The sequence below is a fragment of the Prionailurus bengalensis genome, chromosome B4, assembly GCF_016509475.1.
Source record: "Prionailurus bengalensis isolate Pbe53 chromosome B4, Fcat_Pben_1.1_paternal_pri, whole genome shotgun sequence".
In the NCBI taxonomy this organism is placed as follows: domain Eukaryota; kingdom Metazoa; phylum Chordata; class Mammalia; order Carnivora; family Felidae; genus Prionailurus; species Prionailurus bengalensis.
In genome coordinates, this window is record NC_057358.1 from 51,701,435 (window position 1) to 51,716,010 (window position 14,576).

A 14,576-nucleotide genomic window follows, 5' to 3' on the forward strand; every position below is an offset into this window, starting at 1 on the left:
GTGCTGGTAAGTGCCCTAGTGTTTTAGAGGATTAAGAGTTATTTCTGATTCTGATGGTAAGAAGGTCTCAAGGAGGAGAGAGCAGCTGAGCTAGGTCTTTAATACCGGGTAGGATTTTAAAAAGAGTTGGTGTAAGGAAGTGTTTCAAGTAAAACCAAACAATATAGACAAGGTCATAAATTGGGGAAAAAAGGGGGTGGGGGATATCATTAGATTCTATTGCTCCTGTCACAAATTACCACAAATTTGGGAGTTTAAAACAACAGAAATCTATTATCTTTCAGTTTAGAAGGTCAGAATTCTGAAAATGGGTCTTGAGGGACTAAACTCAAGGTGTTGGTGGACTGGTTCTTTCTGGAGATAGTAGGAAAAAATTCATTTCCTTGCCTTTTCAATTTCTAGAGATTTCCTGCATCTCTTGACTTGTGCCCTTTCAAGCAATTGCACATTCTGACCACTGATTCTGTCCTCACATCTCCTTCTCTGACTCTTGCTCTGAGTCTCCTTGTGTTTACACTGGGCCTACCTGGATAATCCAGGACAATCTCACCATTTTCAAGATTCTTAATTTAATTATATCTGCAAAGCCCCTTTTGCCATGTAAGGTAACGTATTCAAAAGTTCTAGGGATTAGAAGGTGAACATCTTTGGAGGGCCATAATTCTATCACAGAGATACATGAAAAAGTGCAGCACAATTCAGTTGGTTCTCAGCATTCTTGTGATCTAAGTGCAAAATGTGAAAGGAAGATTAAAATCAGCAAGGAGGTTGGGGCCAGGTTGTCAAGAGCTAAGTTAAACCTTAGAGGGTAGTGAGGGACTAAAAACAAGAAGAAGAACAATGTTCCTCACCACTCTGGGAGATCCTGTCCCTCCTTACTGGACTGGAATTATGTTCTTTTAATTTTTAGCCTTTTAAAGTGTATAATATATATCCAGAAAAGTCTACAGAAGACTTTAGAGTTAGGTTAGAAAAAGCCATGCAGCTTCTGCCAATTTCACTCAGGATATTCACTATGGGAACCTTCAGCTTCCATATAAGAAATTGAGCTCCCCGGAGTGAGCCAGGTGGGGAAACAATATGGATAGATCAAATAGAGAGAGGTCCAGGGAACACAGCTCTGCTGGTGCCCAGCGGAGGTTCTCACCTTCAGCTAGCTTCAATGTCACAATATTTTGAGTGAATGATGACTCCAGCTCCAGTCACCAAATGACTGTTTATTAGAGACAAGCAAGGACACCCTAGGTGAATTCAGCCAAACCACAGAACTGGGAGACAATGGCAAAATGATCGTTTAAACCAACAATGCAGGGATAGACCATATATAAGGTGCATATATTTTCATTGTTATATAGTATTCTCTTACATGAATATATGGCAGTTTGTAGATTCCTCTCTACATAGGCATTTGGAATGTTTCCAAGTTAGGATTACAAATAATGCTTCTATGAATATTCTTCTACTTGTATGTCTCTTAGTCTACATGGGTTGGTCATTCACCTAAGAACAGAATTTGTGGATTTCAATATATGCTTATCTTCAGGATTATAGGCAATGAACAATTTACTGTCCTATTTGCAATGAATAAGAGTTCACATTTTCCACAACCTTGTGTATACTTGGTATTGCCAGTCTTTCTAATATTGGCCATTTTGGTGAGTGTGCATCTCATTGTGCATTAGTTTGTATTTTCCTAACTACGAATGAGATGGAGCACCTCTTCATATGTTATTTGGTCATTTGGATGTCCTCTTCGGTACAGTGACAGCTCATGTCTCTTGCCCTTTTTCTATTAAATTATACGACATTCTATCATTAATTTATAGTATTTTTCATGTACTGTGGATAAAAATCCTTTGCTAATTAAATATGTCGTAATGATTTTTCTTCCACTCCTGTGTTTTGCCCTCTTGTTCTCTTTATTATGTCTTCTGATAAACAGAAACTCTTATTTTTAATATAGTAAAATGTATTGATATTTTCCCAGATGATTAGAACATGCGCTACCTCAATGTCATAAAGACAATTTCATATATTATCTTCTAGAAGCTTTGCTCTTTTGCCTTTCACGTTGAAACCTACAATTGGTCTAGAATAGATTTTAGTGCATCATGTGATATAAGAGTCATTCTTATTTTTTTTCCATGTAGACTTCTAATTGTTCCAACACTATTTAAAATATTTTCCTTTTCTCGCTCCTCTGCTGTGACACCTTTGGGATGATTTAAATATCCATGTAGGTATGTGTCTACTTCAGGGCTCTATATTTTATGCCAGGGATCTCTTTGTTTACCCTTGTGCCAACAGGCTTAATTACTGTAGTTTCCTACTAAGTCTTGAAATCTAACAGAGTGAATTCTCCTAATTTACCCTTATTCATAAACAATATTTTGGCTCTTCTTGGACTTTCATCTTTACATGTAAATTTTAAAACTTTCTTGTCAATTCCATGCAAAAGCTAGCTGGGATTTTAGTTGAAAATGTATCTTAGTATTTTCCAATCCATTATCATGTACCTATTTAAATCTTTAAAACATTTTTTTCTCGAAAGTAGTTTAACAATCTATCTTAAAATATTTTATTTTACTTGGTAAAATTCTTTTTAAAGAATTTTTTAAATTCTGTTTTTTTTACCAGTATACAGATACAACTGATTTTATATAATGACATTTTCTCAACAACCTTACTAACTACACTTCTACTTCTAATAATTTATCTGTATCTTTAAATATTCTACTTACAATCATATCGTCTGCAAATAACAAGAGGTTTTTTCCCCAATATTTATATTTTATATTTACTTTTCTGGATATTTTGTACTCTCGAGGGCCTCCAGGTGGTGATAGCAGACATGCTTGTGTTATTCCCGACTTCAGGTCTAAAGTTACCCAGTAAATACACACGTTTTTGTAGGTACCCTTTATTACTTTAAGAAAGTTTCCTCCTGGTGTAAGAAAAAGTTTTTACACTAAAGAATATTGAATTTATCAATTTTTTTTCTGAATCTGTGGAGATGATCAATGATCAAGTGATTTTTCTCCCTTATTCCATTAGTGTGGTGAATTGCACTGATGGATTTTCTAATTTTAAACAAATTTGCATTCCTAGGATGCACGCTACATGGTCATAATGTATTATCCTTTTTATGTATTACTAGATTTGATACAACATTTTCTTTATCATTTTTTTCCACCTTTATTTATGACAGAGACCAAAGGTGTTCTTTCTTATAATGTCCTTACCAGGTTAGAATGGAGAATATGCTGGCTTCATAATGTCAATGGCAAAGACTTCTTGCTTTTCTTCTTTTCGCTGGAAGAATTTGTATAGAATTGGTTCTATTTCTTTAATTTGGAAAGCCATATAAGTACGGAGATTCAATTTATTTAAGAGTTATAGGACAATTCACATTTTCTATTTCTTCCTGGGTCTAAGTTATAGTTCTCTAGTAATTTGTGCTTATTTATTGGCATGAAATTATTCAGAGAATCCTCTCACCATCTTTTTAACATTTATAGGATCTGAAAAGATGTCTACTCTTCTAGTCCTTGCATATGTCATTTCCTAATCAGTCTTGCTGGAGGATTATGAATTTTACAAATCTTTGCAAAGAATGAAACATAGGATTTATTGACTCTTTATTATATTATTTTTCTATTTTATTTATGTTTGATCATGATTATTTCCTTTCCTCTTCTTCCTTTGGTTATGATTTGCTGTTCTATGTATTACATTCACAGATAGTTACTTGTTTATTTTCAACCTGTCCTCACACGTTTAAAATTCTAGGGGTGCCTGAGTCAGTTAAGCTCAGTCAGTTAAGCATCTGCCTTCAGCTCAGGTCATGATCTCACAGTTCATGAGTTCAAGCCCTGTGTCTGGCTCTGTGCCAACAGCCTGAAGCCTGGAGCCTGCTTTGGCTTCTGTGTCTCCCTCTCTCTCTGCCCCTCTGCTGCTTGTGCTTGCTCTCTCTCTCTCTCTCTCAAAAATAAACATTGAAAGTTTTAAAAATAATAATACGTAAGTAATAATAAATAAAATTCTACATCCCCCTGCCTAACCAAGATTTAATTGACCGCTTAAGTTTTTATTTACAGTATTATATTTTACCATTCTTCTAAAATATTTATAAGTGTTCACTATGATTTTTCCTGAGACTATGGATTAAGTCTATTTAACCTATTTGAGTTTTACATGCTATGCTAATAATATATCTCTGTACCTGTATCCCAATAATATATCTCTATATCTGTATCCCATAAAATTAATAAGCACTGGGGTTTTTTTATACAGTCAATATCTGTTTAATATTTCCCACATATTTCATCTTTGTTGCTTCTGTAACTCTGACTTTATATATGGGATTGTTTACCCTCTACCTGAAGAACACAATTTATTACTTCAATATGAATTTGCTGGTAGAAAAATTTCTAAATCTGCATTTGTCTGTAAAGTTTTTATTTTGTCTTCATTCTCAGAAGATATTTTAGCTGAATATGTTATTTGGATAGGAGTAATTTTATTTTAAAATCTTTAAAGCTATCAGTTCATTGTCTTTTAGCTTCAACTGATTCTGTTTCAAATCCAACTGTTATAATTGTTGCTTCTTTGAAATTATTTTTCTTTATTCTTTATCTGCTTTTAATGTCTTTCTTTTTATATTTGTTTTTCACAGTTTTAATTTAATTGCTCAAATACAACTTTGTTTCTATTTGTCATGCTTATTAACACTTCTTAAATTTGTTCCTTGATATCCTTCATCAGTTTTGGACAGTTCTGTCATTATTGCTTCCAACATTGTTAATATTTTTTTCCTCTCTCCCTTTTTCTGAAGCTGTAATCACATATGTTAATTCTTCTCATACCTCTACTCCTGTCTTGTTTCTCCTTTTGTTCTCCTAATTTATTCTCAATAGTTCTCTTCTGACTTAGCTTTTGAGTTACCTATTTTCTACTTACCTAAGGTTGTTTTAAGTTTTTTTTTTAAGTTTATTGATTTATTTTAAGGGAGAGAGAGAGAGAGCCCACGAGTGAAGGAGGGGCACAAAAAGAGGGAGAGAGAGAATCTCAGGCAGGTTCCACACTCAGCACTGAGCCCAATGCAGTGCTTGATCTCACAACCGTGAGATCATGACCTGAGCTGAAATCAAGAGTCAGCTGCTTAGCCGACTGAGCCACCCAGGCGCCCCTACTTATCTGTGTTTAATATACTGTTAAATCCATCCTTTGAGCTCTTAATTTCAATTTCAATTATTGTATTTTTCAGTTTTAGAATTTCCTTGTTTTTTGGTTTCTATTCCTTGCTGAAAATCTGTCCTTTTTATTATTTCTTTGAAAATAATAAGCATAGTTATTTTTAAATCTTTGTAAAAACTTCAACATTGGGGCCCACTGCATGTATATTTCTATTGTCTAGTATTTCTACTGTTCTTTAATTATCCAGTCTTGTTCCTTTGTAAGGTTGGTTATTTTCCTTTATTGTGGCCAGATATTGCACTGCAATGTCGATTGTAAAAATAATTGGAGGCCTATGTTGTTGTTTGTTACTTTAGTATAGAGAATTATATCTGAGGACATTAACAATCTAGGATTGCTGAAATTCAATAGCAGGGATTCAGATTTTTCAAAATCAAACTGTAGCCTTTATGAGGGCCTATTTCAGGTTCATTTTTGTTCCTTAATTGTAGCCATTTTGTTTTGTTTCTTTATATATATAGTTTATTTTTTGGCAGAGACAGAGACAGAGCACAGGTGAGCAAGGGGCAGAGAAAGAGGGAGACACAGAAACCAAAGCAGGATCCAGGCTCCGAGCTGTCAGCACAGAGCCCGATGTCAGGCTCAAACCCACGAACCATGAGATCATGACTTGAGCTGAAGTCTAACGCTTAACTGACTGAACCACCTTGGTGCCCCAGATGTAGCCATTTTGGATCTAAGTCCAAAATGAGGCAGATTCACCAAGAGCCTACTTGGCAGCTCTGGATTCCATTTCCTTTCCTCTTATTTCTGCAAGGTGGTCAAAAGTACTGCTCAACCTCTCAGCCCATCCACTGTTCCAACCCATATCAATAAATACCCACAACAGAAATGTAGTGTCAAACCCAAGTTTGCATCTCCAAATCCTTGTCCCACATCCTGGCTTCGTACTTCTTCACTATCTTGTTAGCTCTCTGATGCTTTCAAGCAAAGTTTCAAGACACAAATTGTGCAGTAATCCAATTATCCTCATCAGTAGGTGTGCATTAAATGGCTTGCTTAATCTACTGTCCTCAAAAATCGGATTCTAGAACTGCAATCATCACCCACAGCTTTCAGAGATATCTGCCATTTTGCTTTCTCACCCCCATCCTATGCTCAAATATAACTTTTCTCTCATAGGCTATATCAGAGGGTCTAAGTCTATTGACACTTCCCATCTGAAAAAAATATTTAATGATTCTTTGGTAAGCTGTTTGATGTGCTCACCAATAATTCTGAGAATAGTCTGGAAAATTAATGCCAGAAATTCCAGACTCCATTTCTGTTCTGCTCTATGTGTCAAAAAAAAAAAAAACATTAAGATCCCACATACCATACACACTCATATAAGCATATAAGCTATACATGCACATGGATGTGCAACTCCTTCCAAATGTTCAAAGGGGCACTAGCTCTCTATACTATTAGGTGTTTCTATCACCATTTGAATTAAAGGTTTCTATGAGACAAATGCTAAATTTTAGAGGCAAGTACCAAACTAATGGAATCCTTCAGAGTTCTTAGACAGACTTAGGACTCTTTAGGGATTTATCTAAAACATTATCCCTAAGGGTACAGTATGCAAGCCTATTATGGTTGTTTGTGGTTTTGCTTTGTTTTGTTTTGTTTTGTTTTTTGCCTTTTAATGCAAAAATGAAAAACATTTGTGGAATATTTGTAAGTAATCCACACATCTGGAATAACTTTAATATCACCAATGAGAGCCCATTTCCAATATTAATCAAGCTAGCCAATAAGCTACCATTTTTATTTTAAAAAATCTAATGTCTGACATTCAATATGCTAATTAATAAAATGCCCATTGTTGTTGGAGTTGCGGGTGAATAACAGAAGCATTTATACCAACTGGCCCTTGTATAGGTTTCTTGATTAAAATTTTGAGAACACTCCTTTTCTCCTCCCCCATCCAGGTGCCCCTCTTAGTGTAGCCTTGATTCAGACATTAATAGGCAATTCCTGGATTTTGTAGTCTTAGTTAAATGTCAGCAGTACTTGGGTTGTACCTTGACCTAAGAAACCTACACATAACATCATCTTATATATGTAGACATATTTTAAGCTTCAGTAAATTGCAAGCATTATGCAGGAGGACTACACTAGATCCCACAACTGAGACTTAATAAAGGGTCAAAGAATCCTATGTTTCTCAGCTGTTAATTCAACAACCTTTCTTCTCTACTTGGAATGTGGGAAAGAAATTAATAAAGGGTCAAAGAATCCTATGTTTCTCAGCTGTTAATTCAACAACCTTTCTTCTCTACTTGGAATGTGGGAAAGAAATTTTAGCCCATTTGTTATTTTTTAAGTTTATTTATTTTTTAGTAATCTCTACACCCAGCATGGGGTTTGAACTCACAACCCTGAGATTGAGTCGATGCTCTACCTACTGAGACAGCCAGAGGCCCAAAATCAGAAATTTTGGAGATGAGACCCAACAATCTGTGTAATAATAAGTCTTGCAGGGTGTTCTAATGCACACTATTGTTTGAGAAAAATTACCTATAGTATGAGGTATATACTATAGACATCTGCCCCACACACACACTTTTTTTTTCCAGTTTGGACATGATCAGACATTTGGCCTTCAATATAGTAGATACTCAGGTGCCCTCCTATATGATTGACTTTAGCAAATATGAACTCAAGAAGATTGTGCTACAATATTATTTCCAGGCTGGTAGATTCTCAGCTGGAGATGTTGTTTTGTATCAAAGGACAAGTGGTTGAGCACTTAAGGAGGTATACTTAACTGAATTCCAAGTGAGTTAGAGAAGGCATCCCAGAGAGCTGGGCATTCAGATTGTTGTAAAGGGCAAATAGGAGTTAGTAAATAGAAATTGGGAGAAAGTTGTGTTAGACAAAAAGAATATCAAGGACGAAGCATCCATCATGGTTTTATGCTTTCCTTTTGTTTTGAAGCTTAAAAAACTCAATAACTATATTCATTCAATTTTTACCCATGTATAGCATTTACAAACTCATCAATATTTAATTGATATTTTAAATGAATAATAACAGAACCATTGGCATACATTAACAATGGGATTTATATTGCTTTTCAAAACCTGAAAGACTGAAAGTTTGCATCTGAAAAGTATTTAGCAGTGGTTGCTTATTTATCCTTACATCCTATAAGTTCAGGTTGTTGTTTGTTTTTTTTGTTTTTTGCTTTTAGAAATTAGCTCATGCCTCCAAAACATGTCATTTATTTATGTTTTAATAGAAACTACTAAACTAATAAGTAATAAATGTTTTAAATTTTGTAGAAAAATAGATGGGGGTTGCTCCTAGGCAAGGTGGTCCCTTTCCCCACCTCCCACACATAGTTTCTTCTCTGGATCAAATATGTGATAAAGAGAATGTGTTTAGAATCTGAAAAAAATAAAAATAATAAATAAATAAATAAATAAATAAATAAATAAAAATTTGTAGACAAATGGAATATTTGGATGATGTTACAAAATAAAAATTAACGTAATTTTGATATTTTTCCTCACCCCAGTGTATAATCCCTTAGGAACCCCATGACGGAGCCTGGCTGGCTAGAGTATAATCTTGGGAACTCTGCTAGCTGCCAATTCAGAAAGTGGTCCCACTGGTTACCCAGTACCATGGCCAGGAACACTGCCTGGCCATTCTCATAAAGGATGAGCATTAATAGTGCACTGGATCATGATTGTACCCTTCAGAAACACCACTCAGAGCACATTTTTAATATGTCTGTTATGAACAAAGAGAAAGAAGTAAACAGTATGTGTTCATTATGGGACTAGAACTATGTAATGAGGAAACTGAAAACAAAGATATAAAATAATTGTTGAAAATGGTGTTAGACCAATAGTAAAACTATACTATAATAAATGATTATGTGTAGATATATTGCATATACATTAATTTAAACTTGCCTACTCAATATAAATTGTATTCTATCTTTTGAATATATTTGGTTTTATGTCTTAATCAGTGAGTAATGGGAAATGTGTTATAACAGAGGCTTCTGCCCTATAGGATCAAGGCAACTTAATTTATTTCATTGGATTTCAACTACTTTTTGTGTATTTCAGAATATAGAATGCTATGCCTAACATAGGACTTGAACTCATGACCCCAAGATCAAGGGGTCTCACCAGACATCCCTTTTTAGAATGTTGACATCTTAATGTTCTCTACTAACTCTAACATTCTCCTAAGGTCATGTCCATTAACTTATGCTATAGTCAAGGGCCTCATGGGCATGGCACTTGTCTATAAGGGAAAATGCTGAGGGGATAGTGGATGGGATTATCATCTTTGTATGCGGAAGGCTGCCTTACTGATTATACTAAAGCTGTTTTAAAGGTGATGCCTTTTCAGGGTAATTGACAAAATATCTAGTAACCATTGAAGGTGCCAGGCCTTGGCCCATTTAGGCAGAGACAAGTAAGTGCAAAGTGGAGAGGCTTCTGATTTCTGGCCCCAGTGTGAAGAAGACAAGTTTTGAGATCCGTTTTTATGTGGCAGCAGGCTTCCAATAGGGAACGCTTAGATGTATCTGCTCACAGGATGAGGTCTACAGAAATGTTAGCAGAGGACTGTTATGAGAGGGGAAAGCAAAAGAGTCAGACATAACAGGTGGGTAAGACTTGCAAAGGGGCAGCTTAACACAGCAAGGCTTAGCGAATATAGCTGCCCACCACAGTCACTGCTGTACACAAGCAGATGAAAAAAACCACCACACATAGAGGTCCCAGGTTTCATCACATTCACATTTGCTAATGTGGTAACCAAAGTTCTACTGTAGATACCCCAGGAAGAGATGTTTTTCTTTTGTTTTTAATCCCTATTGGTCAGTATTTAGGAAAAGGAAGGTGAAGAAACTTCAGACACCACATTGTTTTGTTCTTGGATGAATTAAGGTCTAAGAGTTGAGTGAGAATAAAAAAACAGAAGGAAAAAGAAGAGGTATTTATATCATCAAACATGAGACACTATTGTAAAATCACAGATCCTATAAATACTCTAAGTGAGAATATGTCAGCCATCTTCTCACACTGAACTTCCAACGAGGGGGATCCCATTTGTCTCTTACAAAAGGATGCCAATATTATAGATGTGCCTTCTTCTAAAGTAACACCCCCCTGATAATTTAATTGAATTCATCAGTTGCCATTTCTATACTACAAAACAAATAAAGTAGTGCTATATTAATAAAAATCAAGTCAACAAAAATTAAATGTGGGCACTAGCATAAAAGAGGCTATTTTGGAAAACTGCATTAGTCATTCAACAAATGTTTATTGATTGCCTACATTGTATATGGTCTGGCCAGGGGTGCCTTAATAGCACCTGTGATCAACTTTTTTAGAATAAATTGAGGAGGTTTTAAAAAGTATGCTCTTGGGACACAGGGTGGCTCAGTCAGTTAAGTGTCCGACTTTGGCTCAGGTCATGATCTCACAGTTTGTGAGTTCGAGCCCTGTGTCAGGCTCTGTGCTGACAGCTCAGAGCCTGGAGCCTGCCTCAGATTCTGTGTGTGTGTGTGTGTGTGTGTGTGTGTGTGTGTGTTCCCCTCCCCCACTCTCACTCTGTCTCTGTCTCTCAAAAATAAAGAAACATTTTTTAAAAATTTTTAATAAATAAAAACTATGCTCTGGGGCCTCATCCTTAGAAATGTTGATTCTCTAGGTAAAGGTTGATATCTAGGTATCTATTTGTTTTTTAAGAACTCAAGTGGATTTAGACGCACAGCCAGATTTGAAAAATTCTATTCCAGAAAGTCAAAAGTGGAATCAGACTAGGGCACTGCCCTAAGTAGTTTACAGTCTTTCTCAATAGTCTGTCTATGTTGATAAGTGCCAGTGGCCCCATAAAGACTTCCATAACTTCATAATTGGTTTTTCCCCCTTATTGCTAAGGAACTTTATGGGTCTTGATATAATACTCATTATATGGGTTATATGATAATAGAACAATAATAATTTGACAGGGATATCATCAGATGCTGATTAGCATTAATACCAGGTGCCTAATCACCCAGGTTCTTTGTGCATAATTGCATAATGTGGTCAGTTTTCAATTATCTTCAAATGGATTAATCATGGTGAAAGCTTTATGTGTCTCCATATGTTGGTGGACTGTTCCCTGGTTCAGTTTGTTTATATTCTAGAAATGAAAACATCGTTTAACTAAATAAAACATTATCGGCCTAAAAGTTACATAATTTCAAAGTAAATCATGTTATTTTGAGATTTTCTAAGTTTTGTACTATTGATACACTTTTTCCCTTTTCTCATATATATCAACAAAGTTTTATCTATGTAATCATCAAATCTATAGAGTCATGGATGTAACATGAATATTTTAATTATTTTAAGTGCTATGAATGGCTTAGAGGAAATTTTTTTACATATGCAAATTTCCTTTCTGCTTCTAATAAAATAAGAGATTTAAAGTAATTTTACATTTGTGATGAATATTCCTGCAATAGAATAATCCCCATCTCTGGCCCTAGAAAAATGCTCATAAAAATACTTTTCTTCTTACCTAGCTGCTTGTCATATGGCAGTGTAGGAAAGGCAAATAATACTATTATGCCTATATACTAAAGCTCACATTATTTTTTAGTTATATTAGTACAATTATTATTAATGTACATTTAGTACATTTATTTGTAACTAAAAATATTCTATATCACTAAACATAACCTTGTAAAGATTTTACATTTTTTATTGGGCACTTATTATGTATAACACTCTAGACTAAGAGGATTAAATTGGTTGTAAGAGAACAAATTGGAGAGATTCAACTAATACCATATAAACTTTATTCTCAATGAGTTTATAATACAGTGATAAATACAGACATGAACATAAAGAAATATATGGCAGCTAATGGAAAAAGAAGAGAAGTAGAAGATGCAGCTTGAATGTAAAACTGGACAATCTTATCTTGCTAAATCAGCTGCTATATTCCCTCCTAGCATCATTCACAAATGTAAACAGTCTTGCTTTTTGTTGAGCAAATGAGATAAAAAGGGTGTTTTTTTTTTTAATTTTTGTAATCTTTATTCATTTTTGAGAGAGAGACAGAGTATGAGTTGGGGAGGAACAGAGAGAAAGGGAGACACAGAATCCGAAGCAGGCTCCAGGTTCTGAGCTGTCAGCACAAAGCCTGATGTGGGGCTCGAACTCACGAATGGTGAGATCATGACCTGAGCCAAAGCCGGATGCTTAACTGACAGCCACCCAGGTGCCCCAAAACAGTCTGTTTTAAAGTCCAATATCAGGTATCAGAGTTAGGCTAGATGGGAGACACATCTTTGGGGCTTTGGTCTAAAGACATAAGAGGGACCCAGGTAGAGCAATGCCTATAAATCTCTGTCTCTCTCTGTTTCTCTCTCTCTCTTTCTCTCATGCACACACACACACACACACACACACACACACACCCATATAATTGTTGATAAAAGAAAATAGGCATAAATGAAGACTATAATTCTATGCTACCTCAATATCTCTTTTAATGAGCTTGGAAGCATCAGTTTAGATGTCCTAGTCCTGTATCTACCTGGCTTTTGTCTGTTTAGCTTTACTTTCTTCTCTGAAGCTAATAGAAACTTCTTTTTATCCTTTCAATGTAATTTCATTCCACAAGCAAATGATAGTTGTGATAACAGGAATTCTTTTTGCTTTAAATGTTGCTCTGTTTTGGTGGAATTGTGTTGGAAACTAAATAAGATGTTTATAAAGAACAATATACACATGAAATAATAAGTTATAGCACATGATTGCAGTACCTAAACACACATATCCCCACATCTGACTTCAGCTGAGATATATAAACAGCTCTCCTTTCTTTTTAATTTTAAAGTTATATTCACTGTAATTTCTAGCTCTTAGCAGTATTGCTGCTCATTTCTAAAAGCCTCTTAAAATAAGGAATAATATCACTAATGGTGTAGGCAATGTTATTATTTTAAGCAGAAATCCAATGTCAAAATAAATCCAAATGGGTAAATCCCATCTTAATAGTGAACATATGTTTCTTGTTCCCTGGTTGCTAAACCCAGATGTTAATTACTACATTTGTCACTACATTGCTCTTTTCCTATTTGGAGCTGGCTGGGATGACTTTGCAGGCAGGATAAATGTCACATGTGTACCATCAGTAAAACCAAGATTATTTTTCAGAGTCTAGTGAAGTGCTGATGACATTTTAGAATGAGAATTATGAAAGATTCTTTAGAAGTTCGCCGTTCTTCATAGTGTCGTTCTTCTATGTAACTCCAATATGAACATAATGGGTTGAACTACATTAAAGACTGGACATTCTGACAAGCTACCTTATGAAAAAGGCAATAAAATACAATTACTGTTCAGCTTTGATTTAAAACTCTTATGGGAATTCATTTTTAAATTCACATTTTTACAGTCTTTCACAGTGCTTCAGAGAGATAGATTTAGCTTATTGTTTTAACTCACTGAAACTAAATCTTGCAGCCAATTCTAGATGTTAGCTTGCCAGTTAATAAATGGGAATTCTTAATGTGTTATTTTAAAGAAAGAAAAAATTGATCTCAGTGTTCTATTACATTACTTCTGATCTTTGCAAATACTTTAACTGCCTGTAGTCTTTGTTCATGTAAGAAAAACACAAGTTTTGAGCAACTTTGAATTGATTAGCTTTCTCAGAAATCAATTATTTTAAATTGCAAATGGCTTAATAATATAATTGGTAAACAACATATTAATAAGAGCTCTGAACTTGACAAAAATAAGCTGATGCAGATATTAATTTTAAATTGTTCTATTGGATTTCAAATTTGCTTTTTGTTGACTGCATTTCTAACTTTCAAGTGCATTATTAGACATTAAAAAACCCATATTAGTGAAACATCTACTCTAGCAAAGAAAATATGTATATAATATTATAAAACGTTTAATAAAACCTAATGCATTGACCTGAAACATTGATATATCAAAGACCAGTAACTTTAGGGTCCCTAAAAAAGCCCAAACTCTTATTGATTTATTCACCAGATATATAATGTTCCACATAGGAGGGATAGGTCAAATATTTAACAAGTGTTAGGGCACAGACACTGACCAGGAAAAGTGCCAGCCACTAACCCACCATTAGGGCCATACAGGTCTGTATTGGCTGAATATTTGCTGTGATGGAGAAAACTATAGGCGGAGCAGTGGAGAGTGGGAGCAAACAGGAGTTTAGATCAAAATACACTAGGTTTGAGTTCCATACAAAATTTCTAATCAGAGATGTCAAGTGGAAAATTGAGTTGAGGGGAAAAGAAAGGCTGGAAATTCAAATATTGGAGTTGT

The 14,576-nt window shown here is 34.9% G+C and overlaps 1 protein-coding gene across 1 annotated transcript in view; it reads left to right on the forward strand.

Moving 5' to 3' along the window:
• Positions 1–14,576, forward strand: part of PIK3C2G (phosphatidylinositol-4-phosphate 3-kinase catalytic subunit type 2 gamma) — a 333,932-nt gene that overhangs the window by 267,194 nt on the left and 52,162 nt on the right. The window lies entirely within an intron of this gene.